A 27,789-nucleotide genomic window follows, 5' to 3' on the forward strand; every position below is an offset into this window, starting at 1 on the left:
GGCCTTTTTGTTTATCTCTGTGTAGTTTTTATCACCTTAAAGTAAGAAGCACAGTGTAGCAGCAGGGTATGAAGACTGGCATGGCACGTGGCCAAGGCAGTGTGTAATGCTCTGTGCAGGATGTGCCGCTTCCCGCCCCTTCCTAAGCAGGTGCTGATAGATGGCGTATAGGTGTAAATGTGATCATTGTGCTCTGAAGCTTGTTTGTGCTAATGGCAAGGCTTTGGCGAATGACAGTGGGTGAAATGTAGTAAGGCAGTCATTCATTTGTCATGTTTTCCATACAAAGGATGATGCGAACAATTCCATCTGATGGCATGTTTGTTTTTGATGCTCCCATTTATAAGTGCGTAACAATGCAGAATACAAGCTGTCTGTGAAGGGCCGACACAGCAAAGAGTCGTAGTACCTCACTGTAATAAGACCCACATCCAGAAACCACTTAGTTCCAGATGGGACAGATGTGCTTCGAGAGGCAGCTAATAAATTGCCCCAGGTGAATGACGCTAAAATGAGAACAAGGCTACTTCAAACAAATGATTAAAACCTCAAGATCTCACACACTTTAAAAGTTGGTGTCAGGGTAATCCAAATATTTGTCATGAAGTGATCCCATTATTAATCAGATATACTTTCCCCTTAGGGGTCATTTTGAACTGATGTGGGAATAGTGTTCATGGCTTCCAAATTACAAATGAACAGAATGGAAAAAAAGTCTGAGGCAGTTCACTTTGGTGTCAGCGTTACTGGCTATTTTCTGTACATTAAGGTTCCCATTGCATTCAATTTTTCATACACTTGTCTTTGACCCAATCCTGTGTCTGTGAAGTTCCTCCTCACAGATCACACAAGGCAAGGTCCCTTTAACTTCACAATTCATTAGTTTATTATAAAAATCTGCTTCACTTGGGACTGGAAAAGTGAAGTTGAGTCGTTTGTTGACGGCCTGGAGAAACGTGCATTTGGTATGAACAGCAAGGCTGCTGCTCACGGCAGATTTAAAGAGATCTAAAAACCCACTGTACACCTGCAAACACCAAAATTGAGCAACTAGCAGGTGAACTTCATGAAGCTTTTATAGCAGCTGAAGAGACATATGTTTCCCTCAGGAGTTAAAAGACAGTGACCTGAACTTACATTTATGAGTTGGCCAGAAACACGACTCCAAAGCAGTGATAGTGTTGCTCTGTGACTGCTGGATATGTAAATCAGCAACTATTTGCTAGCAATTTCTCCATATCAACTTAATACTTAGCAATTTAGCAGAATTAGGACATACAGCAAAGCAATAAATACGCATCCAATCAGAATCTTTAGAAAGATCAATTAAAAATTCAGTCATAACGAAAACTAGTGATGCATTGACTTTATGTTTCGTGGCATTAGTCACTATGACAAATATTTTCAGATCCGCGCTCAGCTCCTTGGCAGCTGGGTTGCACTGAGGCCAACAGTTCCAGTCAGCGGAGGAAAACATGCACTGACATGTCGTCATGATACAAACACAACTGCGGTGCTAATTCAATAGCAGCTTGTATTTCTTCTCTTAACAGGCAGGATTTGTAAATCAGCTTTTCTGACCTAGAAGAGTGTGTGGAAGCAAAGCCTGAAAAGGGTGAAAGTACATGCTTGTGTGTGAGTGTGAGTGTGTGAGTGTGTTTGTGAGTGCAAAAGAGAGTGGGGAGAAAAAAAGGGGGAGAGGGAGTTGACGTGGGATCCTGATCTCTCTGGGACTTACTCAATCCCAACTGTAATGTAAAACCTATGGGACAATGAGGGGCTACACAGTGCTGAGCCTCAGCCGGGCCAGAAAAGTCCGACCAACATGTTGTCAAACCATGAGGAATTTATTACTAATGTTGGTCAGCTGTAGCGACAGGGGGCAGGGGCTTTTTTTCCAGCGAGGGGGGGAGAAAAAAAAGAAATCATTAATTATCTCCACCGCCACCCTTGATCATTCTCTGAGTTTCAGTGGAGTTTATCTCCGAAGCGTGCATTTCCATCCTGACTGAGTCTCTTCAGCTAGCGTGTCCATTTATAAAGCTGGTGGCTTAACAGCGGGGTCATGCACTGACCTATCCATTGACAGCCAATGGTGTGAAGGATTGGAGGTAAAGAAGGCAGAACAAAGCAGATGTGGCAGCAGCACATGTGCTATCATCCAGACCTTGGCCTTTACATTGGCCTTCAACCTCTATTTCTTGATGGGAAAAGGAGTCTGGTGCATCAAAACAACCAACTGAAGACGAATGTACAGGTACTGCGTCTGGCCTTAAAACAGGAATCACAGAAACTCTTGCAAAAGTAAAATGATCACTTTTTTAAAGGGTTGGTTGAAGAAGCTGTTGTGCCTAAACTGCCGCACAGTGGAGAACAACGGTGATGGAGACAATAACGTGCCTGTTAGAGGGCGTTCAGACCTCAAACACCCCTTGTTTTGAAAAAAAAACAAAAAACAAGGGGCTGCCCTGCCTCGGGCATGTTGATTCAGGTACCTGTGAGATGTTGAAATACAATACAGCCAGTCCGAAGTAATACTTCCATTAAGATGAAGTTTTGCAGAGGCCAAAACATGGAAGAAGTCTACAGCCCTGGGGGAGTTCTCATAGTGGAGATTATTTTATCTGTCGCTGTGACAATCATGTTGGTTAACAGTAGAATTACTATTTAACACTACAAGGTAGGCTTGTCTGTGGTTGACTTTGGTAGCATGTTGCCAGACGATGTGCCGTGGCAGATGTTTAGCCACATTTAACTTATTTACTAGAAGAACACAAGGAGGATAATTCATTTTGAGATTGGCTTTATGCAAATTAACACATCAGATGTTTTGCCACAGTGCCATACAAACAAACCCGGTTGCCAATTTTCCCTTTCCCTCCGGAGACCAAGGTTCGCATCTTGTTCGTGGCAAAGAGTCAACAGTTGTTTGATTTGCATAACACAAGTAAGTTCATCTAAGTACATAGTAACTGCTAGCATTGCCAGTGAGTGAGGTCACTGACTTGTGTTACGAGTATGACCAAAGTATAACCAGTGTGAAGTGTTTGTCAACATCCTTTATTTCGAAAGTCTAACCGGAGTAGAAGCTGATCGAGTTGCTGTATTCGACAGACTGGGAGTGCAAATGTGTTCTACAAAACAGTGTTTAACGTAGGCACCTACCATCACAGGTGTTACACTGATCCATCACATCACAGAGGCTCAGCATGACTTCTGTTGTCCCAGTGATTTCCTGGAGACCCAAAAGTCACCGCTAACACCCTCGACCTAGCAAAGCAAGTCAACACTGCAAAGTCAGCAGTTTTTAACACTGCAACGGCACCACGTCAGGGGTTGAATCAAGAGAGTATTAAAAAGTAAATATACTAGAAGCCATGTTACAAACAATGTGTCAGCTAGCATACAGCAGACAACCTAAAGCTAACAAACGGACATATACAATCTGTAAATCAGCCTGACAGGCAGCTCACTTTCTATCACACTCTCTGCTTTTGATCATCTTTTCATGGTCAGGATGACTTATTTTTCTCCCTGCGCCCACTTAGATTTCAAGACGCTTCTCAGCAGATAAGGATTCAAAATGCTTTCCATAGAAGTCAGAGTACTACCCACGCAGTAGAGATTAAATGTGTTCTTATCATTAGAAAAAACATGTCTATCATTCATTACGCTCGTCCCACAGTAGAAAGGTGTCCAACCAGGATCTATCAGCAGCGGTCAAACACTACTTGTACTTTCAGTGTTTTGATCACAAGCGCAACTGGAATCAATTCGCGCTCTGTGTTGTATTGCCCCTCTGTGTTACACTGGCAGTGAATTTGGCTCCGGTTTTTACGACTTGCTGCTAAACCTGACCAGACATGTTTAACTACATCGAGAGCCAATTCATGCTCTTGTTTGAGCGTTTGTGTTTATTAGCCCAAAGTGAAGTTCCAGGTTATTGGAGGGCTGTTAAATTTAGTCGAAGGAGGGAGGGTGGAGAGGAAATCTGCCAGGAGAGACATGATTTTCAATCCATCCTTTGTATGAATCACAGACATCCTCAAGAACATGAAACCATGCTGCTTGATGGGCAACAACAACCAAATCCTTTTAATTAGTACTGGCTTCTTGCTCTGTGAATGTTATTACACATTGCACATTATTAGTGTCTTAACTTACTTGAACCTAAACTAGTGACATTTTGATTCTGGGCGTGTGTCCACGGCATGAATGTGACAATCCAAGTCATGCAGAACAAGTTTAAGGCATCGGTCACAGAAGACTACCACTTCAAAAACACCTAAGGGAGGCGTGTGTTTCCCAGATCATAAATAACATTTCCTAAAAAATTTAAAAAATTTAAAAAAAAAAAAAAAAAATGTTTTTAAATTCAGTCAGGAAGCCTCTCATTATAGATTGAACCATTTATTGCAATAAATGGAATACAGATATCCTTGGCGCTGATGGTTCCACTCTCAAGATTCTCCCTGCTCTGAACAAGCAGCACGCTAAGTCAAAACAGGGAGACTTACCATTCAAATCAGAAGTGCAGTAGAAAGTACCAAAAGGCCTCAGTGACAGGTTCAAGGAGATTCAGCCAGGTGCATGCACGGACCCACGCCGTGTCTTTGAACTCAACGTGACAATTAGTTCATTCTGCTGCAGAGATATATGTTTTTTATCAGACACACATAATACAGTCAGCTTCCTCTCTTTGGATGTATTTACTCATGTGACAAGAGGAATTGTTGAGGGTTCCACATTGATCAGTCAAGCAGGTAAACAGGCATGCAGGTAGGGTGCTGGCTGCCGGCCAAAAGCCATGAGTCACAGATCACAGACAGCAGATGGTGTGATAGCTCAGCTCCTTGTTAACTTTGGCAGAGAACCACCAAGCGCTTCGCTGGAACCCATCCCACCCAACCCTCTGAGTTCCTCCTCGGCACCCAACACCATCAACAGTATATCATAAAAACAGGGCCATAAATCACAGGAAACCTAAATAAAGTTTTACGGGAAACACAATGTTAAACAGTGTGAGAGGAGAAGTTATTTTTGGACCCCAGTTAGGTGACGAAGAAGAGGGGTGGAAAGTGATCACGGGGAGGGAAGGTGATATTTTCTCAGCGGGAACACATGACTTGTGTGTTTATATCTTAATTTGTTATTGTTGTACATTGCAACATAATCTCTGTACAATCATAAGAAGCTTGACAAATGAGTCTGGAGCGCACTGCCAAGCTCGCTGAGCGATTGCATAACTCTCACTCACTACAGAGATTCATCAATAGCCACGTAATGGAAAAGCAGCAGCGGCATGACACCGAAATGGACAGCTTTTTCCTCACTTGACGTGTCAGAGAGGTCTCGACACAAGACGAATCCTGCACGCAAATAACCATTGTGCTTCAGGCCGACACATTCCAGATCAGACGACAAATGGCCATTACCTGCCACGCGATCAATCACCCAGGTACAGCGCATTGTCACCGTCTTTTTTCATGCATTCCCAATGACAGCCATAACTCTGGCCTGACAAACCCAGTCAGCTTGAGCAACTTCCTCAGTCTATCACAGCTGCAAGAGGCATAGCACCGCTTTGTTCTGATTAATTACACCCTTGCTGGTAGGAGCTGTCACTCATCCAAGCAGGTGATATATACACACTATCAAGATGTTGTGAATGAGCATGAATAAGTGCGGGTGTCATGAGTCAGCTGCCAAATATTCAAATGAACATCATGAGGCGGAGAGGCAGGGGGAGAGAGAGAGAGAGAGAGAGAGAGAGAGAGAGAGAGAGAGAGAGAGAGAGAGAGAGAGAGAGAGAGAGAGAGAGAGAGAGAGAGAGGGAGAAACAAAACAAGGAAACCATTTGGCTGCCCTCAGGCAAAACTATCCAGTCTTCACTGTCCAGGAAAGCAGAAGAAGCGCTACCAGTGTCAGAGGATCAGAGCCGCTGCATTAGAGTGACGAGTGAATGCAATTTCCCCTGAGAGAGATTGTATCATAATGATGTCAGTGTATTTCCTGTACAAATAACACATTTGAATAAACCTGCAGGGGACCTCACGGGAACTCCAGCATGCAGCGGAGCCACGGTAATGTGTTTAAACTGGCAAAACACACATCGCGTCGTGACTTTCCTTGAGAAACATTTCAGAGCTCATAAACCAAACCTTCCTCCACATACATTTTTGCTCGCCGCCCGTCCTGCAGAACTCGCCGGATTGTTCCGAACCGGACACGTTAGTGCAGTAAACATCTACTCCCTGTGTGTTCGCAGATAAAGTAGCAGCGATGCGGAACACAGTGTGCATTCATGTGTGTGCGTGTATCTGTGTGTTTCTTTGAGTGGGTGTAAGTATTTGAGCGCTTGTGGCCATTCACAACATGTACTTGGCTGTGCAGCGGGGTGAGTATGCAGGTTAGGAATCCAAGCTCTGGTTTGTACCGCTCTTGTAATTGTTTTTATACTGAACAGTGTAGTACATTTAGAAGTCAAGTCTTGGACCCAGACATGGCAACTCACACTGACTGGCGTTTTAGGTCTTGCAGCTCATCTGGTTGTCATTTTTAAGGAACAAAGTTTCTGACTGCACATATTTTTAAGGGAACATGTTTATCATCATCATCTGTCTGCTTGTGCTCGAGCCAAATTTAAACCCGATGATGGTGTTAAAAGTCACCAACAGTAAACCAATTCATCCTGAGGCGGACAGGAACATCTGCACCAAATTCTGTGGCACGATCCAATAATTGTGTGAACGGTTCACTCAGAGTCACAAATGTCAATGTTTACATGCTTTAGTGTTCAAAAAACACATCAGCTCTCTCATACTGATGACTCCCTCTGTCTGAAATGCTCTGTTCTAGCTCCTGTCTCTTTAAGGCCCCCTCGTCTCTTCTGATAGGTCAGATCTTACACGCCTAAGCCAGCGTTGCCCAAAACAGAGCAGCCGCGCTGAATCTATTCTTATGAGCCAAACAAGACATAAAATATGCAAACGTGTGACACAAAGTCACGGAATTAAAAGGTGAGACTACTGGCGAGGCGTATCAGGAGCGGTGTGCAAGGAAAGGGCAACACAACTCTTTCCTCGCCAAAGACACAAAGTCCTCATTCCGTGTGATTTTGCGAGTCTGATTCTGATTCTGATTCTGATTCTGAGTTGCTAGTATGGAATCATTACAGCAGGCAAAACCTGTTTGAGTGTCCTAACAAAGTCCCAAACACGAAAATAGTGATTTGAGGTGAGGAATAAAACTGTGGATGTTGGAATTAATGCAGAAAGCACATGCAGTCTGCCATGTTTGTCTCCTGCTGTTTGAGCTTTGAGTGTGTCTCCGTCTGCTTGCTACAGTGTAACATGATCAGTGAATCAGTAATTCCACTACTCTGCACTAATGCTGAAGAGCTCTGTGTGAATCCATAACACACCTTTCACGTGAATCAACAAGTACTCCCAACTGTAATTTGCTCTGGTAAGTGTGTGTCTGTGCATGAGGTTTTAGTCCCGACGTATACATACATACATGCAGGATGCAAAGCTCGGTGAATGTGGGTGTGAGTTTTGTATCTGCACTCTAATCCTCTTGCCAGTTTCCCACAACATCTGACACTACACAAACTAAAACTTCCACAGAGACGCACACATTAAATGGTGCAGGTCAGAGGTGCAGCTGCACACGAGCTTAGCGTTTGACTCCCCACTGCACTTTCCACAACACCAGCATCCCGTCTAATAACCATATTCTCATGCCAACACACTTTCCCCTTTTAATGTTTCATGCCTTGCAGATCCACTCGAAGGGTTTCAATGAGGCAGCTGCTTAGGGAACAGGACATGAACACCTCTGGCCAAGGACAATGAGTCTCTGTTGGCCTTTTGCACACAAGCACAGTGGCCTCCAAAGGCTAAATGTAGACCACCATGATGCAGCCGCGGAGAGTTTCCAGTGTTAAAACATGTCTGGGAGCAAACTGAGACACTTGAGTCTGTGTGCTCAGGTTGTCTACATGCTAAAGAGCTCACAGTACAATCATGCCTCCTGATCCTTATCTGAGCAACAGTGATGCAGACCTGCTCTAAGAAGCTTTACTGTGCTCCGCTCCGCGAGCAAAAGCTTTTTAAAGATTGACTTCTTTGTGAAGGGGAAAAGCTCTGAAGCTCAAAGAAGCTCCGCTGCCCGGTGTTTTATTACATTGTGTTTCTTCAATGGCCTAGCGCTTGAAAACAACTTTCCAGCTGAGCAGGCCTAGCATTAACAAGTCGTCCGTCTTTGATGAGCTCCATATGCAAAAAAAACAGGAGGGAGGGGAAAAAAGATCCTGTGATCAGAGAAATAAAATCATATGTATATTCTGTCACGCCTCACATCCTCTGGAGCGGTGCAAAATGTGGTGAGCTTGAAGGAAAACAAATATCATGTCCCGGTACAGGACTGTGTTTGTTTCTGCTGCTTTCATTGGAATCGCATAAGCAAAAAATGTGAGCCCTTGAAAACGAACGTGCAGCTAAAGACTGTTTTTACATGATTTATTTCTTTTATGGCAGGAATACTTTGTCTTATCTTCAGGAAGTCTCCCCGCCTGCTGCAGGGACATGTCAGGAGCCAACATCGCTCTAGCTCACAAGCCACGTTGTTCCCTGCGGCTATACACTCAACCTTGGGTGGTCACTTTACATTTTCGTATGCCTTCTTTCCACTCCCACTGGGTCAAAAAAAAACTGCAACATTATGACGATGACTGGTGAATTTTATCTCAGTTTGACGAGCCCTGTTATATCTTTGTCTGTTATGTCTTCCCCCCCGCCCCCCCATTTCCCAACACGCACACACACACACACACACACACACTGCCTGCATTGACAACAAACACATTCATGTCATACTGTATCGGCAAGACGAAAAAGCCTCCGATGGCCCTACCCCACCCAGATTTTCACAGTTGACAGTCAAGTTCTGGGTCAGCTGAGCTGGCAGGAGCTCACATCCGTCTTGCTTTTTGACACACGTCACGAATGAAAAACGAGACAAACGAGATTTCCACATAAAGGGTTGGAGGGCCCATCTTCAGTTTCTGAAGCAGCTTGCAGCCCAGGGTTCACCAGGGTACACACACACACACACACACACACACACACACACACACACACACACACAACAAAAAGCCTTTTTCTAGTGATTTGATTTGCTGTATTTTCCACGGTTCTCACCAGCACTTATTCTGTGTCAGATGACATTATTTCATCAACCAGCTACACTGCATACTGTAGTGTGTGTGTGTGTGTGTGTGTGTGTGTGTGTGTGTGTGCGTGCGCATGCCAAGCCAGAGTAGCAGCAGGTCACGACAGTTTTGCTCAGTTTAGCTCAGCCATGTTAAAAGAACATCAGCACCCCGTGGTGAAGTTTACGCTTTGGTGGTGTATACTATGTGCCAGTGAAAGGGGAACCGGGAATAGAGTCATCAGGATTGCGGGATGACCCCGGGTTCATGTCGTGCCCCCCCCCGCTGCTCGACCCTTTCATCAAGCAGCCCAGTTGTTGGTTTAGCTCAGGCTCTTCTCAGCAGGCCTTGGCACAGAGGAGAGCCCGTGGCCAAAGAGGATTTGGTGAGGGGAGGAGGGAAGTCTGCTCACTCCCGGGAGCTTTTTTTTTTTTTTTCGAGCATCAAGCACCACCTACTTCAAATGGTGCGTTACCCCCAAATCCTCCTGCCTGAAAAACCAGCACGGCCAGACCGAGCAGGGGAAGAGCTCTAGTCTTAAAGCATCTCAAAGGCAGCAACAAAAAATAACTCTCAATAATGCGCCATCACACTTTTCCAAAAACACCTGACAGAGCATCCAACACAGTCAGCATCATGAATCACGTCCCCTCAGAGACACCCCTGGATGTTATTGCAGCGTATATGTTTTAGCGGCGCGGTGAGTGGCACATCACAGGCGAGGAGATAATGACACGCTTTATTGAAATGAAGACGAATGCACCCTCTCCTCGCCATGGGTGGTCTCGTCGGGAGCATTATACACGGAGAGAGGAGCCCCACAGGCAATTAGCATGCAAGCCAGACTGAACATCTCTGGTTTATGCATCACACACAGCTGGGCTCAAGACATCGTTCATGTGCAAGATCGCTGCAGAGCGCGCGCATGTCTTAAAGCAAGGCCGGGTGCATGTGTTTGTGGCGGAGAGGCGAGGCTGAGATCACAGTGTGTTTACAGCAGCGAGTCTCAACCGGCAGGATCAGGGAGCCGCAACCAAGACAGCACCAAACACAGGTAGACGTGCACTAATTTTGAGTAGACCTCGGGGCATCTCAAGCTGTGTCTGTGACGACCAAAACAGGTATCTTAAGCCAAAACCTGGTCTCTTCCGAGTGGTTTTTGTGCTTAAACCTGACCTAAGCATTGTGACAATGGAAAAATGTAAAGCTGCAACGTAAAGAAACATAAAACTTGAAATTATCTAGTTTTGCAGAAAGTATTTAGCTAATGTTTACTCTTGAGATGGACGGCCATGCTAGCGGCTCCGAGGCTCCATTCAGGCTTAATGTTCACATCAGCATGCTTACAGTGGCAATGCTGACGCTGTACTAATAACATCTAAACATGAACATAACGTACAGCTGAGACAGTATTGGACTATTTGAATCTGAGTCGATGATGGCAGCAGGAGAAAAGTTTTGAGGCCAAGAACTGTCCTATATACAAATGTTTATTTTTTTATGCTGTTATCGCAATATCATAGGTTAATTATTGTGTCAACACAAGATAACAAAGCTTGTTTTTTCAATAATAACAGGTCAATTTATCCTGTTGTCTTAAGAAAACTGATTTTGTTATCTCAAGATAAAAAGATATAACCAGTCATAACATAGAAAACAAAAGGTATTCTTGTGACAATGTTATGTCTCTACACTGTACAGAATGGATGATTAAAGGAGACGTGTTACGCTCATTTTCAGGTAAATTCCCAAGATAATGAAATAAATTGTCATAAAAAGTGCTTTGTTAACTCAAAATACTGTTAAAATTCACTTACAATGTTGAGATAAGGGCATAAAAAAAACCGTTCTCGGCCTCCGTAGAAAAGTTAAGGTTAAAAGTTAAGTTAAAATGTATCCTGCGTGAATCTCTGCACTAAATTTCATGACAGTCCATCCAAAAGCTGTTGAGATATTTCAGTCCGGACCAAAGTGGTGAACCACCAGTGTGGCGAGATAGAAAGCCTTAGAAAGCCCACACATTACTCAAGTGATGTACTTGACTTGACAGAGCTCCTCCAGAGCCACAGAACACATTATACAGCTATGTTCACAGGCCGTGTAGTACGCCCTGTCACTCACAATCGACTCTGACGTGTAAAATCTGTTGAGTGCCCCTATAAACATTTTTGACAAGGAATCAGGAAGAGATCAGTGGAATTCTTCCAGTATGTCTGAAGTATGGCTGCCAACTAAAATGTAGCCTAATGGATGGAAAAAGTTTGAGAGTCTACAACTCAAACTGTGTCCAAAATTTGCCTTCTAAATGAACGAGCTTCTACCAGAGGGAACGAAAATCCAAAATAAGATCTAAAATTTGTCCAGACAGTTTCTGTTAGGTAGAAGTGATCTCACATTCTTCTGTTTTCTGTTGCTTCTTAAGTTCCAAAAAACTTCTTTCTGTCACGTGTTTAGACTCTTGAGATTATTTGAGTGATTTCTTTTGTGTTCACGTACGAGTCAAAATGTGATGAATTTGTCTCAGTGATCAAATTCAAGTTTTATCAGCTGCACCGTCTCCAAGATCCATCTGAAACAAACATAATCCGCCAAAGGAACTCTCTGTGGCTTTAAACGTCACTTGAGACGTACAGACACCGGCAGTAAGACAAACTGAATATAAGCAGCAGCAACAATATCAGAGAAAAATGACCTGCGTAACTGTCTGTGACTACACTATAAATCCCAGGTAGTAAGTTTGTGTGTGTGGCCGTCCAGCTGGGAGATACCACATCATTCATCATCTCATTAAAGAGGCTTATAGGAGGGAAGAAAAATGGATGGTTGGACGTTCTTTCTGGAGAACCATCATCATTGGAGGAAAGTGCCAAGTGGGTGGGACGCTCCGAGCGAGCGCTCCTCTTCACTGGTCGACTGCTCTGTCTGTCGGTGACGGCCGCCGGTCCCTGGGATTGTGCACGGTCAGGTGCAGCAGTCAGTCAAGCCTCTGGCTCTCGCTCGGCAGGCTGGCACGCCGCCCGAGACTCTCACCCGAAGCCACAAGAGATACCTGCAATTTGTCACCCCTATAAAATAACATTCCGCATCTAAATTGTCATTTCGAGGCAGAGTGTTCCTGCGGAGAATGACACTTAACACCAAGTTTCTTATGGAGCTTTGTGTTATCAAGAACGCCCTCATCCTCCTCCCTCACTCCGAACCTCTCGCCTGGTGTTTTTGAAGCAGTTGGCAGAAGCGGAGGAAGGTTTTAAAGGAGTAATCTTTCCTGGCTGCGAAGCTTTCATACTAGTCAGTGTAAAGACGGGCATGAAAAAGCCCAGAGGGCAGCGCATCAATTCTTTGTTTGACGACTGGCTTGGCAGATCGCCAGGGCCTGATTTCTCACACCATGCATGCCACAGCACACCTCAGGCTTAGGAGACAGATGGAAAGATTGACGACTGTTTTAAGGTCTTTGAAATGTAATTTCCATTTACAAATTTTGTCAAGCTTTTTGTCGGCCGTGACAAAAGAGACATTGTGTAATCTGACTTGCCACACAGAAGTAAATATTTCTCTTATCAAATTCTATCAGTGTTTACTATATGTTAGGTCAGGCAAATTCAAATTACCTTTCATTTCATATGGTAATGGGCATAAATGGATATGCAGATGATAATGCTGAGCGAACCTTTAAACCGTAACAAATTGCTGTCTCCTTGCACATATAAACACATCAGGTTACAGACGCCATTATTCATTTTATTTCACTTTAATACTTGAAACTGTATCTAAATATTGTATCCAGGCAAGCCTTGTACAGTTGTCTGGTCTACAAACAAATCCCACTTCTTCCTCTTGGGTGCTGCCATTGTTGTGTGACGTCAGACAACTGCTTCCCCATGAACTCATTCAGATGGATGTGCCCTGAGTTTACAGGCAGGAATTCTACCTTTTCTAGCAGGATGTTGAACATTTTCAAGTTCCAAGTTCTTGTTATTATTAATAATAATTAAGCATTAAAAGACTCGTAAATTCCAAACCAGCACACCAAAAATAAGTGGACAAGATTTCCTGAGATAGGATAGCAGGGCGTCTGGTCAAACTTTGAACAGACTAACTGTATAAAAAAAAAGGATTAATTTTTTTCCCCTATTGGCTGCAACTTTCACAGTCATCAGCCTCCAGTGGTTTGCGCTGAGGATCGGTTACCGCGCTGTTACTGTGAGTGAGCTTACACGTGTTGTCATTCATCTCCGTGAGTGCCACCTCGCACATCTGTCACAGAACATGCAAATGCACAGAGCACTGTGACTGCTCGGCGGTGTTGGATTATATGTGACATACCTCAATCATTGGATACCTCCCTGAGGGCAGCTCACAGCTTATGTTCCATAAACAACTCTGCTTATGGATTCAGACGTCCACACGGACAATATGCCGCAGGTCGTAATGAGAGCAGCTGTAAAATGCGTGTTGTACATGTCTTGTTATCGTTGATACATACTGTTATTATCTCCAAATGTAGAAGTCTCCTATGTTATTATACCTGTGAACGTGTCATTGTCTTTGTTGTGACTCCTCTCTCTCCTCCTTGCTGTCAACTGAATTATGCATAACCAACATTTGGACAACTACTTATCTGGTCTCCACTCACCTTTTGTCTATTTAACATGTCACGAACCCTCTGATGTCTACAGCTTTTCCACTGGAAATGTCGTATGTACCGTGTGATGACAGCGGATGCCTTTTTAATGCTAAGCCAACAACTGTGTCAAGCTCCAAACTGTCTAACTAAAAACACACACGGTGACTAGCCCATGCAAATATACACAAGGCATGAGGCTTTGGACAGTGCTATCGATACATGAATTGTTTTAGCTGTGTACTGCATCCTGTGGCCTACCTGTTGGCTGGAAGTAAACTGAGGTTTCCCACTAACAATGTTCCAGTTGTTTGCATGTGTCTCGGCGGAAATGAGGAGCAAAGAGAGCAGAGGCCTCAGGAGGAGCTCTGAGTCAGCAGAATCCAATGTAGAAGTTATTACCAGAAGACAAATTTCTCCTCAATTGGTGATTGGTCAATCTGGAAACACCATTACGGTAATATTCATGACTGCATCAGTAGCACTGTAAATTACGACTTGTGCTCTACAGTTAATAATGCATTATATGCAATTTTAATACATAAATGAATCACTGTATATGTGTATGATAAGGGTGAAAAAAAAAAACTTCTTGCAATCAGGCTCTCTCTCAGTTTATTTGCCAAAAGCCTTTTCTTTTTTTCTTCTTATACTATACCCAAATGTGTGTCTTGGCTCATTGGCTCAAAAAGCTATCTGAATAGTTTAGTGTAATGTAATAGACTTCCACAAATCAATTATAATTTCAATTTAGGGCTTTCACGGCTGATTTTTTTGCTGCCTCCTGTCAGTCATTTATTTTTAATTGTCTGCTCGTGTTCCTGCGTTACTATGTAACAGAGGGAATAGATTTGTTCTCGTATTTAAGCAGTAGTCATCAGATGTGTTTGTCTTCGAAGCACTGATTATTCCACACATACAAGACAATATTCAAAAAATTCTATTTAAAAAAAAAAAAAAAGCCTGATTGTTTTCAGGCCAAAAGGCAAATTCAGATAAAATGATTAGCCATTTTCTCACCAGAATAAGAGCCTGCCACTGAATAAAGGGCTTTTAAAAAGACTTAATTTAGCCATTTGGTAGTTTAACAAATTCAGTTTGTCCAGTTGAGCACAGGAACCTGTTGGCGCCCGGAATAGCCAGCTAACTTTTCATTTGTCCTTTTGTTTTACTCACCCCTGGTAGTTCACCACAGGCAGACAGTCACAGTCTATTCATGTGCTGTCGGAAAAATCGGAAAAAATGTTATTCCGACTAGAAAAAGTACAGTACGACCAGTACAAATATCTGCTGTCAAAAGGGACTTTTAGGCCAACACAGGACAAAGATTCTTGATCATTGTGAAGAAGTAGGTTTTCTGTTAATAGCTTTCATAATTTGTGGTCTCTTTTTAAGTTTTAATTCAGACACTGGATATGAGGCCAGTGAGTCAACAGTCTTATGCAACATTAAATTAGTGTCCACACAATGCAGTCCAAATATAACATGTGTGTTCAGTTTCACCCTCCGTTTCTTGAATTAATTCATCTCTGGCCTGCCACTATCAACCTATAATTATGGTGACACATGACTCAAGTTATTGGAAGACCAGTATTTCAGCTCAGCCTGGCTGCGTACAATTGGAAGTTGCAGCCTCTCTGCAGACGATATCACACGTTGCATTGCTGACGCGGTAGTCACAGCGGCGGAGGCACAATTTAGTGACACAGTCTTTGGAAAAAGTCAGGCAGGCGATCCGTGATAGTCTCGCAACCTTCAACAATATGATTACGTGCCGGCCAGTGTGTCTAAGATTATGAAACAGGGCATTGTCAAACAGAAGCATGTGTACTCAGCAAACCCGCCTTTGATGAAGAGAAGGTTAAGAAAACACAAGTACACACAGAAGTGGAGACAAACAGATGTGCAGTCCTCAGTAGATGTGTACACAGGTGCAAACGCACAACTGCTGCAGGTTGATTCTGAAGAGTTAATGAATTGAGATGGCTCATGGCTCCTTTAGATGTGGCTGACTTAAAGAAATACAGACATGAACATGGTGCAACACTTTACAACACTTAATAAAAGTCAAATTTGGGTTATATGAAATTTAATATGCCCACCAGATGTGTGTTTATCAGTCACAAAGAGTCTTCACATTGCATTTCTGTGAGAACTAATGGCATGGCCCTTTAAACATGTCTATTGGTTTAACCCCCAAGGTACATCATGGCATTTGTGCAATGGAAAGACTCAGCATGAGAAGAAGCAGACAATGATTGGCAGGGCCCTCTGCAGGGCAGACTGGCTGGCCGACTGGCTGATGGGCTCGCTGGCCAGCTGCTGTGGGGTTTTCCTCGTCTGCAGCTGGAATGGAGAGAGGCACGGGGTGAGGAGAATGCTACAGGGTGGGTGACGTCGAGAGAGGGAGGGAGAGGTGGACAGAGCACCGTGCCAGCGATTTGCTCTGCTCTTGCCTTGGGATCCTTAATAAACACATCCACATACTCGCTGTGTCCCCCACTCTCCTGCCCTCTTGCCAGGCTGACCAAGTCAAGGCGCACAGAGGAGGGTTAAAACAACCAAACTCTGTTGATGCAACCTTTTTTAGATCTACAATATGTTTTACTCAGCTTTCCAAAGAAATCAAAATCAACATTTCTGGAAAGAACCTCATGACAAGGTCAGCAAAGCCAGGGTAGTGCTGTTTGAAACAGCTCAGAAACGCTTTTACACGCCGGGCTAATTGACTGCATCAACATTACTTCCACAGAAAGGTTTGGAATACGCCTACTTTTAAATTACTGTGTTTATTTCCTGTCAGTAGTTGATACATAGCACTTCAATACTACAACACATTTCTAAAATAAGAAAAGCATCAGAAACACACCTCATCATTCAGAGACTGTACTCTGTACTTGAGCTTTGTAAGATTAGAAGATTACGGTTCCTGTTGAGTGAATGTAAGTAACCCTGCAGACACTCACCTCCCTGCAGCCACTGAGGAAGAACATTGATCATTTGATAGCAGATGTTTCATTCACCTGTGACACTCTGACCAAGTGCAAGAAAACATTAACAAAAAATATCCCTTTAATGACTTATGGAAATATAGTACAGCCAATTCTCCAGGTACACCAGGTAATTTAACTGAGGATCTCCTTTTTTGACTTCTCACCCGTTACCAATTACAATAACCAGACGCGTCAGTCAGAACTATATACATATTTTCTAACCAAATGTTAAATCTAGAAACTGATTGTGTCCCTTGTGTGATTAAGAATTATATCAGCAATTATATAGGTTAATTATCCACAACAATTTCATTACCCCCTTAATTTACAAAGACATTCTCGCTTTCTTGCTTTCCATACCACGTCAGCCAACATTTTTTATGCATCCATTTTCCAAAGAACCTAAAAGGGAAGGATGCGCATATCACTCCATCCAATTTAAGAAGTCAAAGGCTGTGCTACTTCTATGCAGATTAAAGTGACTGGGACAAACAATGTACGATGTACTTTCATACACCAACATGCCTTTTAGACTTGAAATTTGCATCATCACCACGTCCTTTCTTGTTTCCTGGGAGACAAGCATTCAGTTAGCCATGATGAAGCATTGATGACAGTCCAGCTCTGCTTCAGACGCCCACAGAAAGATCCTGCACTTAATGCCTTTCTCGACTTGCCTATGGCCTTGACCTGGAAACACCCTGTCTGTAACCTGGTGAACTCAATCCATTCATACCCCAACCCCTCAACACACACACACACACACACACACACACACACACACACACACACACACCCATGCTCAGACACTGCAGCTGTCCGGTCTCCCTCCGGGGTCAAAGGGTACATCCTTAATGCTCATCCCACTTGAGACAGGCACCTGTTGGCCCCGTCTTAGCCTGGCCTTCATAAAGACAACAGAGAATTCAATAAAGCAGGCTTAGAGCCACGAGGCCTGATGGTGCCTCTGTTCAACGCACTGTCACCTCTTTTCCCTTCCTCCTCGCCAACATGAAGTTGTGAAGCGAATTAAATGCAAACGGGAGATTTAACTTGGGAGAATGAGGAGGCCTAGCTCTTCAGAGCAGCAGGCGGTTCATATAAAAAAACATGATGATGACGTAAACAGCACGAGAAAAAAAAAAGAAATGAATGAGACACATCGGTTTATGACAGCGAGTGAGTTCTGCTCCAGGTACCGTCCGTGCTGGGACTTGTTAAACAGCGGAAAAAGTTGTAAGGGATTTGGCAAGCGACTTGTCTTCCCGTGTATGAAATAATCTGAATCTGTCTTTAGGGCTTGATTTGACGATAAGATCATAAAAAGCTGATGTAAAACCATCAATTTATACACCTGCTTGTCAATGCTGGATTTCTAAAGACAGGCGGAAAGTTGACAAGTGGCCAACAAGTGTCTCTTATGCAGTTTTTATACATGTGTTCCATACATGCCATAAGTACGTAGCACCCTTTTGCAGCGTTTTGCATATGTGGGATACCTGGGACAGTAATAACCCCTGTTTCTGTGTCTGTGTATGTGTGACAGCCCACTTCACCGTATCATCATCTTATTTTTAGATTAATGTGCACTCAGCTGTCCAAGAGTGTAATTAGAGGGCACATTGATCCTTCTGTCAAGCTTACACATCGGGGCTGGAGGGAAATTGGTCTCATTGTGACTTGGACAATGTGTTAGTCACCGCTCTGATCCATGCCTTCATTACAGCAAATCCCCACCACAAAGACCAACGAAGAAGAGATTTGCTGTAGTCTGGGAGGTCCTCCGAAAAAAGTCTAATGCGCCTGTGTGCATGCGTGTGCTTATTGTGCGTATCTGTGATGTAACTTGAAATGTTTCCAGGCTCTTTTTTTTTTTTTCTTTTCTCCTTCCGCCGTGCTTTTAAATCGCCTCTTCTCGCTGTCACTCACACTCAAACCACACCTCCGCCCGACTTATAATTAACTGCAGTTGGTAATGGGCTCAAGAAGAATTTAGTTTGTAAGCTGATCTTACAATTAGGGCTTGTTGACTTTGCATAAATGTTGGGGGCTGCCCTCCCCAGAGGCACGGGGCAAAAGAAGGGCGACTTTGAGGGGCTGCCAGGCCTGGACGGAGCTCCTGAGATGCTGGAGGGGGAAGTGGGGTTTAAAACACACACAGAAGAACCGCTTCCATCAATCCTCCCCTGAATCCTTCGGGGTCACACAGGACATCAGGTTAACCTTTGGAACTGAGATGAGACCCAACAGACCAGCGATTCTCAAATTTGCATCCTCGCAAGGCCATGCAGAATTATTGAAAAGCGGAAACAGGCTTGGAACAGTTTGGATCTAGTGTGCGAAACTTCTTTCATCAGAATGGACTTATCCATGCTTGAATGTTCATTGGGTGAAGCATTGTTTTTTTTACTTAAAAAATAAAGTGCAAAAATGTCACCTTAAAGCTTAAATAATTTGATTTAGTATCCAATTCAAATCAACCTGCTTTTAAACTTGTGTTTTATCAGTTTTAATCAATTCAATTACATTTTTTTAGGAAATTTCCGCAAAATAGGTTTTTATTAACAGGTTTTGCAGAACTACAGGAAACTTATTTTGTTTCTCAAGAGAGAGCTATGTGAAGTGATGTCAGCTTGATGCCGCGTGAGTCTGCAACTGTTGGGCCTTAAGACAACAAGTCTGACAATTAAACAATATGAGCGTACAATACGGTTAAAAAAAGAAAAAAAAAAGAGGGAGAGAGAGATCTCACGCTTTTCACCTCTGATTGAGAATATTGTGTTTGTTGATGCAGACATGGAAACCATTGTAGGATCCCCACCAGAGCTGCGGGTTTTCTTCAGAAACCGCGCTCTGTAATTGCCTCTTCCCTTTTATTAGATGCTGCGAGTCGTGACAAGTGCCAAAGCTCTCTTTTTTTCTTTTCTTCTCTGTTGCTTAACAGTGGAAATGATTCAGCAATAAAGGGAAAATAAAAGACAAGAGACAAGAAAAATAAGAGACAAGATGATTGACACATCTCTGGCCGCATCGCAGCTTCCAGCCTGGTGTCAAAGACTCAGCGGAGCTTGAAAGGGATATTTGCATATACTACTCTACGACTAATGTACTATTGTGGTCACTTTGACTGAACTTGACAGTGCAATTAAGTAACATGACAAATTACATAACAGAAATCGTTCTCTTGCAATTAAAACATAAAATCAAATGCAGCCTTTCTCACTTCAGTGCACTCGTGGGGCTTTGCTGCTACAACCTTACTTGGTCTGATGCTAATGTTGGCTAATGTTTACAACCTTTAGAAAAAGGTGGCTGGATAATGGACATTACTGAGTCAGTTTGCACGCTTAAAATCAAAACAAGTAGATGTGTTACTTTACTTTTAAGCATGTACTATAATATTGTACCATAGCTGTCACTCATGTCCACAGTGGCTGCTCCTCGTCCTCTACATGGCTCACTTTCAACTTAAAGAAGACACTATTTGCCTGAGCACATTTTGCTGTATTAACATTTTACTGCATTAACTTGCAGTTCTGGCTACTGTATCAGTTTGAGGGATATTTGGAGAGGATGATACCTCAGAGTGAACTTCTCTTTCTGACTTTCATGCCTCCAGGGAGGTCAAAGCTCCAGGTCAGCCATAAAACAACAGCCTGTGGCTGGCTGGGCACCTGTCTCCACCCACTGTGGAGACGGATCATTATGTCATGTCTATATTATTTCTGTCACACTTGACCTTGTTAGACTTAGTAAAATGCCCTGAGCCTCTTTCCTCTTTCTCTACCCTTATCACACTTACACTCATCTCCAAATCACAGTGTAAAGCATGTCTCAGTAACACTTGTAAGAAAGGTGAAAACACATTGGCTGTTACTGTTGGGATAGATTTATGAGCTTGTCTATGATTGTGAAAGAACCTGGAGGAACATCCAAGAAGTAATCCTGAAGCCCCTCATAAATCACAGTTTCAGCATTTTGTTTGCACATACTGTTTGATGGTTTCAACTGTGCGTGCACACACACACATACACACACACACACACACACACACACACGAAAGACAGGCTCACTCAGTTTCAAATGATCGGTAATTTACGGTGAGGTCTGGCTGTGCTGCCAGGTCAGAGTTCAGAGCTAAGCAGCAGCAGAGACATGAATGTGTGTGTGCATGTCGGTGTGTGTGTCTGAGAGGGAGACGTTTGCAGTGAATCAAACTCTCAGCACACACACACACACACACACACACACACTCCAACGATTAAAGTCAAATCCCTCAGTTCTCCCTCGCCAGCCCAGCAGAGTGTAAATCAATATTCTCAGCCAGTTCAACAGGGTTTAAGAAGGAGCGGAGGTGGGAAGAAATCAATACAGATGCATTCAAAGAGTTATGATGCATCTACACCCCTGAATGTTGTCTTGTTAAATTTTTTACCCCTGTTTAACACAGACAGCAGCGAGTTTGTCAGGCGAGTTGTTTGTTAATCTGCTTCCTGGTCGTTTCTTTTGTTGGCGTTTTACAGACTGTACATTGGCTTTTTGTCAAAGCATGATTTCTTAAAATCGACACATTAACAAATATTTTAAAAGTATCAAAACAACTTCTTGCTTTGATGAAGTGTTCAGGTGATTTCGGTGATAAGGGCACCTTGACAGCTGAGTGGAATCACCTGCTGCAGTGTTCGGGTGGAATGAAACCCTGCAGGTTGTCAGCTCCCCATAGCACATGACTGTTCATCCCTGCAGAGCGATCATTTGAGCTGATGAGTCCCAGTGGATGGCTGCAGCATCTTGACAGCTCACCACTATGTTTGAAAGGTTGGTAACAGACATTACAGTTGGAAGGCTTCCTTTGGCTTCCTCTAAATATAAACCTGTCTAGATGCAGACTAAAAATGAAAGATGCATTGCTTATTAGATTTTCCAGAGCTGCGGGGTGTTTGCTCCTCCCAGCTGATGAGGCTTCTGTGTGCACTAGTCTGGGAGGAAAGCTGTTTTGAACCTGACTGTCAGATGTGTTAACTCCGGTGTGTGGTAATTTATGAGGCTCTAGCTTAAAGGAAAACTCCAACAACAACCTGATTCTTACTTCTGCCATCATTTCTATCTGTAATAATAGCGTTGCACTGGTAAGAGTAATTGCGACTGGGAATACAGAATTGCCACTACATCAAAGTCTGATGGGGCAAAAAGCACAAACCCAAAGGATTTCTTTTAGTGATGGTGCCACATTCCCAGATCTTAACTTGGTGAATACAGTCTTATTATTAGGAATTGACAGCAACACTTTCTCCAGATTCCAGGGTTTGTGCTCTTTGGTAATGTTTAGGCAATGAAAAAAACACTTTGGTTAAGTTTAGAGAAAGATAGGGATTTCAGTTACATGTTGATAATCACAATTGTGTTCCATGCTTCAAGAACTTTCCTTCTTTAACCAAGTCCACAATCTCACCATAATATTAGTAGTTAAAGTGGGTGCCTGACAATAAAAAAGTTGAATAATATGGTACATTATACAATTACACAACTACAAGCGAACCAATAGCATGACTGCATGTTTTTAGGGGGAAAATATTATTTTATGGGTTTCAAGGGGTAAGATAAAAGATGAACAAAATAAAAGCTGAAGGACGTCAGGCTATTTGAAAGGCAAGCAATACACTTTTGCCACTAAGCCTGGCCCTGATGCAGGTAGCCCAGTTGAAAGGTGACTATTGGAGATCACTCAACTGGGTTGTTTAAAGCACACACACAATTTCCCTCAACTAGAGAGCATGAGGCAGCAACGAAATCTCATGGTTCCTCAACCAACCAAAGTTCCTGCCTGTTAATCTGTAGGGATTGGGTCTACATCGTTTCAAGGACAGATTCAGAATGGGAATGAGTCTGATTTAGCTGCAATTCCCAACCTCTCTTAGATCTTGTCCACGTGTACAAGGATATTTCTTTAAACAAAGCTTTTTCTATGCACTTTGGCCTGCTGTGCACACATTAACAGTGCTTCAGGTCACTCTTCTGGAAAACTCCTTGCCATTGTCTCCTTTGTTTGACGTACTGCTCGGTGTGGCTGCGATCTCTTGGTGGCACGACTGGCTCTAGGTCCGTTTAGAAAGCCTCTGGGCTTTACAGCGAACCCCCTGACCAGACCTCGCTGCGGGGATTGGTCAGGCTTTGGTGTGTGCCTGCAATTGTGTTTTCATGTGGACAGATTTGTTTTAAATGCTTTTGGTGTGGACAGAAATTCTTTTGAAAAAAAAAAAATCATTTTTAGAAATACCTATTTACTTGTGGACTAGGTCTTAAGCCCTACACACCGTCACACCCTGATTGGCCAGGGAGGGGAATGCCCCCAAGCTGCTTTCACTCATTGATGGGAGTCAGTCTCCACACCCTGCACACAGGTTATCTGAATCCACTGCAATCAGTACAGAGGGCTTGAAATTCATTGAATAACTGAATAAAAGAGATAGGAAGAGGTACACAGTGGGACTGCAAAATTACTTGCTCTGCTCTGAATCTTCTGCCTTCTACCAACTTCGCTAATTGCCTCATATTTCTATGAAAGCATATCATCAGGCCTATTCTGAAGCTAACACAAAGTTATCAGCATGCAAAGGTTTAGACTGCGTCATGCAGATTCCAGTTTTCTATTGCTTGGGGATGTTATACTTCACCATGTGTATGGAAGACAGATGATCAGTTAGTCGAGCCATTATATCATATCTCCCAGAGAGACACGTGTTTACAAGACAGCAAGTCGAGCTCTAATGAAGTCATCTACAAGAGAAATGCTGGGATAGGCCCGCAGCGAGCTTGTGTGTCCGATGCCAAGTGCTGCTGTACAGTGATGAACGACTGCAGCCGCATTTTGCTAATGATCATTTTGGGAAAGCAAATAGATGTGTCCCGCATCAGTATTTCTTAATTACCGTCGTTTCCTGTGGAATTCTCTGTTGACGAAAACAGGGCGAAACAATCAATCAGGCAACGAGAGGCTCTGGGAAGTAAACCTCAAAGGATGGATTTCATCATTCACAGTGGATTTTCACCTTTCTGAAGGGTCTAAGTGTGTGTGTGTGTGTGTGTGTGTGTGTGTGTGTGTGTGTGTGTGTGTGCAGATGTCTGAGAACAGTAAGGGGAGTGACACCCACATGAAAGAAAGGAAGTGTGTGTGTGTGTGTGTGTGTGTGTGTGTGTGTGTGTGTGTGGGGCAACCAAGAGAAAAACATAGCGACTTTCTCTGCCATCTAAATCCCCTGCAGACTACATGCCAGTGGCTACATGCTGCTCAGAGTGGTTTAATGCCCTGTCAGCTGTGCCAGTGGGAGAGAACACACACACACACACACACACACACACACACACACACACACACACACACACACACACACACACACACACTCACAGTGAATCATAAATTGACACACACTACTAACCCCACAATACAAAGGACTGCAGCTGCTGCCAAGAAGCACATATGAATCCTGAGAGGGAGTGTGTGCTTGAGAGTTGGGGATGGTGGCACGACATGTGTATGTACGAGTGGTGTGTGTATAACTGGATGCGACGGGGGTAATGGAGCTACTACTATGCGTAAACAGAATGCCCAGTGAGTTGTTGTGTGACCATCTCCCCTCCCTCCCCCTTTTGTCACACTGCTCCTCCTCTTTTAGCTAGATAGAGGACTTGTTTCAGGTGTGCATAGTAAAAAAACTGGCCAGGGATGTGGATGAAACAAGCTGTACAATCCCGAGCCATCGCCAGGTGGCAGACATCCAAAGTTAGCCAGCGTAGTATTTAGTTGCTAAAGGGGCAGATATTTTTTTCAGGGGGTGGTGGGGACCAAAACGGAGTTAAATGGAGTGCAAATACTGGACTTCATCAAGTGGCAAGAGACACAACTCAAAATGAATTATAATGTTGCTCTGTGTCTGTCAGATGTTTAAGGGAAAACAGTTTTCTACATTAATTATATCAATTTGAGGAAAGATGCCAACCATGTTTCTCAAGAAGTAGTTTGGTGAGAAACATACACATCCAAAAGTTTAAGTTCTTGTTATGATTCTCTATTTTGAATTTCACAACCATGGCTGACAATTTTGTTCTCAAATGCTAAGTTTTTTGAGTTTGTTACAACTCTGATTCATGCCTGACTGGCTCCTTCTTCATGCAACTGTGGTTAATTGGGGACATATGCTCACTTCACAACTTTACTTTACTTTAAGTTGTTTAACCTAAAAAAAAGTTTGTACAGTAACATGTACAACCAATCATTCTGCCATTCTGGTCCCGACCCATCCACCATGTTCTCTGTTACACTCTCCAGTGAGAAAGGCCAGGATTAACCTTGGATTTGAAGTGGGCCGCAAACCCATACACTCGCCAATCCCTCTGTCGGACCCACCCTCATGAGCTCATCTCTTTCAGATGAATAGCCATGGTCACAGGTGAACACACGCAAAGATAGACAGGGACGCACACACACACAACAAATGATGGCAAATAGGCGCTTGTGTGTTACATGTAGACACATACACTCATACACACACTCACAACATCAGCATATAAGCTCTCATTCTCTCTTTTTGTGCGAGTGTCAAACCTAAAGCGCTGCTGACAGTGAGCATGCCCTAACCTCACACACGACTCACACACACACACACACACACAGAGCCAGGCTGAACATGAAAGTGTTTTAGCTGCAGCATCTTTATTAGAGCTATTCCTCCTGAGAAATAATTGTCTGGCTCAGACCAGAGAAGCCTGATCTGTCAAAAAGCCTTTGGAGAGAAGAAGTCTTAGCAAGTCACTACTACAAAACAGTGTGTGTAACACTGCTTTCACACACACTGATACAAACTAGACAGGCTCTGCCCTCTCATGAAAGCTGTAGTTCTGTGGAAAGCTGTATTTTACATACTGTGTTTCATTTCCTCTTGCACAGTTGGTCTGAAGCCTACAGCTTTGTTTTATGTTGTTTCTTACCTTACAGTTGTGAAAACAACAGTGTCGCCTGAGTGGGCAAGATTGAGCAGTCCTGTATCAGTGCTGAGACTGTTCTGTTCCTGCAACACCTATAATTCCATTTTCTTTCAAATTGTCAAAACTGACACATGCTATGATGTCTATGTTAAAATGCATCCATTCTTGTAATCTATAAAATATATCATGACACAGTAAATATACACATTTACAATAGTATGATGATGCAATGAAGCAATCATAAATATAGCATCATCCTCTACTGCATATCCAGTTATTTTCAGTTTTACTTTTTGTGAGCTGTTATTTATTTGCTTCACAATCCATGTAAATGATTAAACCTTTTTTTTTTTTTTTTTCTAAAGTCAAGTGCAAATGGGCCAGAAATTTACATTACCTATGTCTGACATGAAAATCCAGGGATTCAAATGTGTTAAATGTATTTATATTATCAACCGGGTTTTGGTTCAGACAAATTCTAGAATTAGTTGGTTAAAGGTCCACACTCAGCCTACTCTCCACCTGCTGAATAGGTCTGCCTTAGACATGAGTATATTTATAAGTACACAGTACTGGTTCATCTTTGTTCTCTCTTTTACTCTTTCTCACACACACAGTGTCTTGTAGTGTGATCTGCTGTAGAGATAGTGCTTATTAGTGTCCTATAAATCTTCTTTACCTCCCAGTGGGGCCCTAAGTCGTAATTTACAGCAACATGCGCAGCCGCTGTTCAGGTTTCAGCCGGTGTTTTTGAAGCCAGAGGTTTTGAAGGCTGATGGCTGCTGATGGGCTATTATAACTTTAGGCCAAAAATGATAACATGATCATGGGATATCTGTGATATCTGGTTGTGGTCACAATGATTAAATTGAACATGTTAATGTCAGGCATAATCACTGATGCATTACAGGTTTAATCCAGGTTTTCATCACATCAGAGGTGAATGAATTTAACTGGATCAGATTGGGTTTTTAATAAAAGGAACATACTGGCCTCGTACATATGACTATATATGGTTAGACTGCTAACCATAGTGCTGTTTCCCAAGGGCAGCAGTGAATTGCCACTGCAAGAGCCAAATTACTACAATCATCACATACCACCACCTCCTTGAGAGGATGCAGAGAGGGGAAAAGAGCAAAAGAGGAGGGGTAAGGGAGCGATGAGTTAGCAGGAGAGGAAATCGAAGGTAAAAAAAGGAGGAGAGGAGATAAATCTTGTCTCTCCTGTTCACAGCAGGCCTGTCAAAGTTGAAACATGACATTTATGTGGACCCGTATTGGTCGTAACTGTAATAATGGCTCCAGGAAAGGCAGACTATTTGTAAAATGACGTTTGGAGGGAACCGTTGTAAAACATGAGTGACAGGAAAGCAGCGCACACAGCCTGGGAATAAACCTGTAATCTGGGGTATCAGATTCAACGAGCTGGTAAAACACCATGCTGGGAGTGAATGGGGTCTTTGTGGAGGCTGCGGCTTACAGGCTCATTTGCATGCAGTGATAAACGTTGTTTACACTGGACATACAGCTCTGTGAAGTGGTAAGTAAACGCAGCAGGAATGATAGATTTACTGCCTCACATGGGAGCCAGACGGTTATGTAGTAAGCACACACAGGCACACACACACACACACACACATACAGACCAATTCATGCAACAGGTATGCAAACATAAGCTACACAGAGACAGATGCGCAAACACACACACACACACACACACACTCAGACGGATCGTTTCATGCAACAGGGATGTAACATACACACACAGGTACACACACATGAAACAGTATCCATCCTCCCGGTGATAAATGGCCACTTCTTTCCACTATGGCTGACGTTCATATTGCCAGCCGATCTGTCAACATCAAGCTCAAACGAGGTTTATTTTCTCCATGTAGATTTGATAAACACATAGATATAAGCTAGAGCTGTTGTAGGTGGAGAGGGTGGAGAGGAGGTATAAGGTTGGCCAGG

The sequence above is a fragment of the Acanthopagrus latus genome, chromosome 5 (genome assembly GCF_904848185.1).
Source record: "Acanthopagrus latus isolate v.2019 chromosome 5, fAcaLat1.1, whole genome shotgun sequence".
Classification (NCBI taxonomy): domain Eukaryota; kingdom Metazoa; phylum Chordata; class Actinopteri; order Spariformes; family Sparidae; genus Acanthopagrus; species Acanthopagrus latus.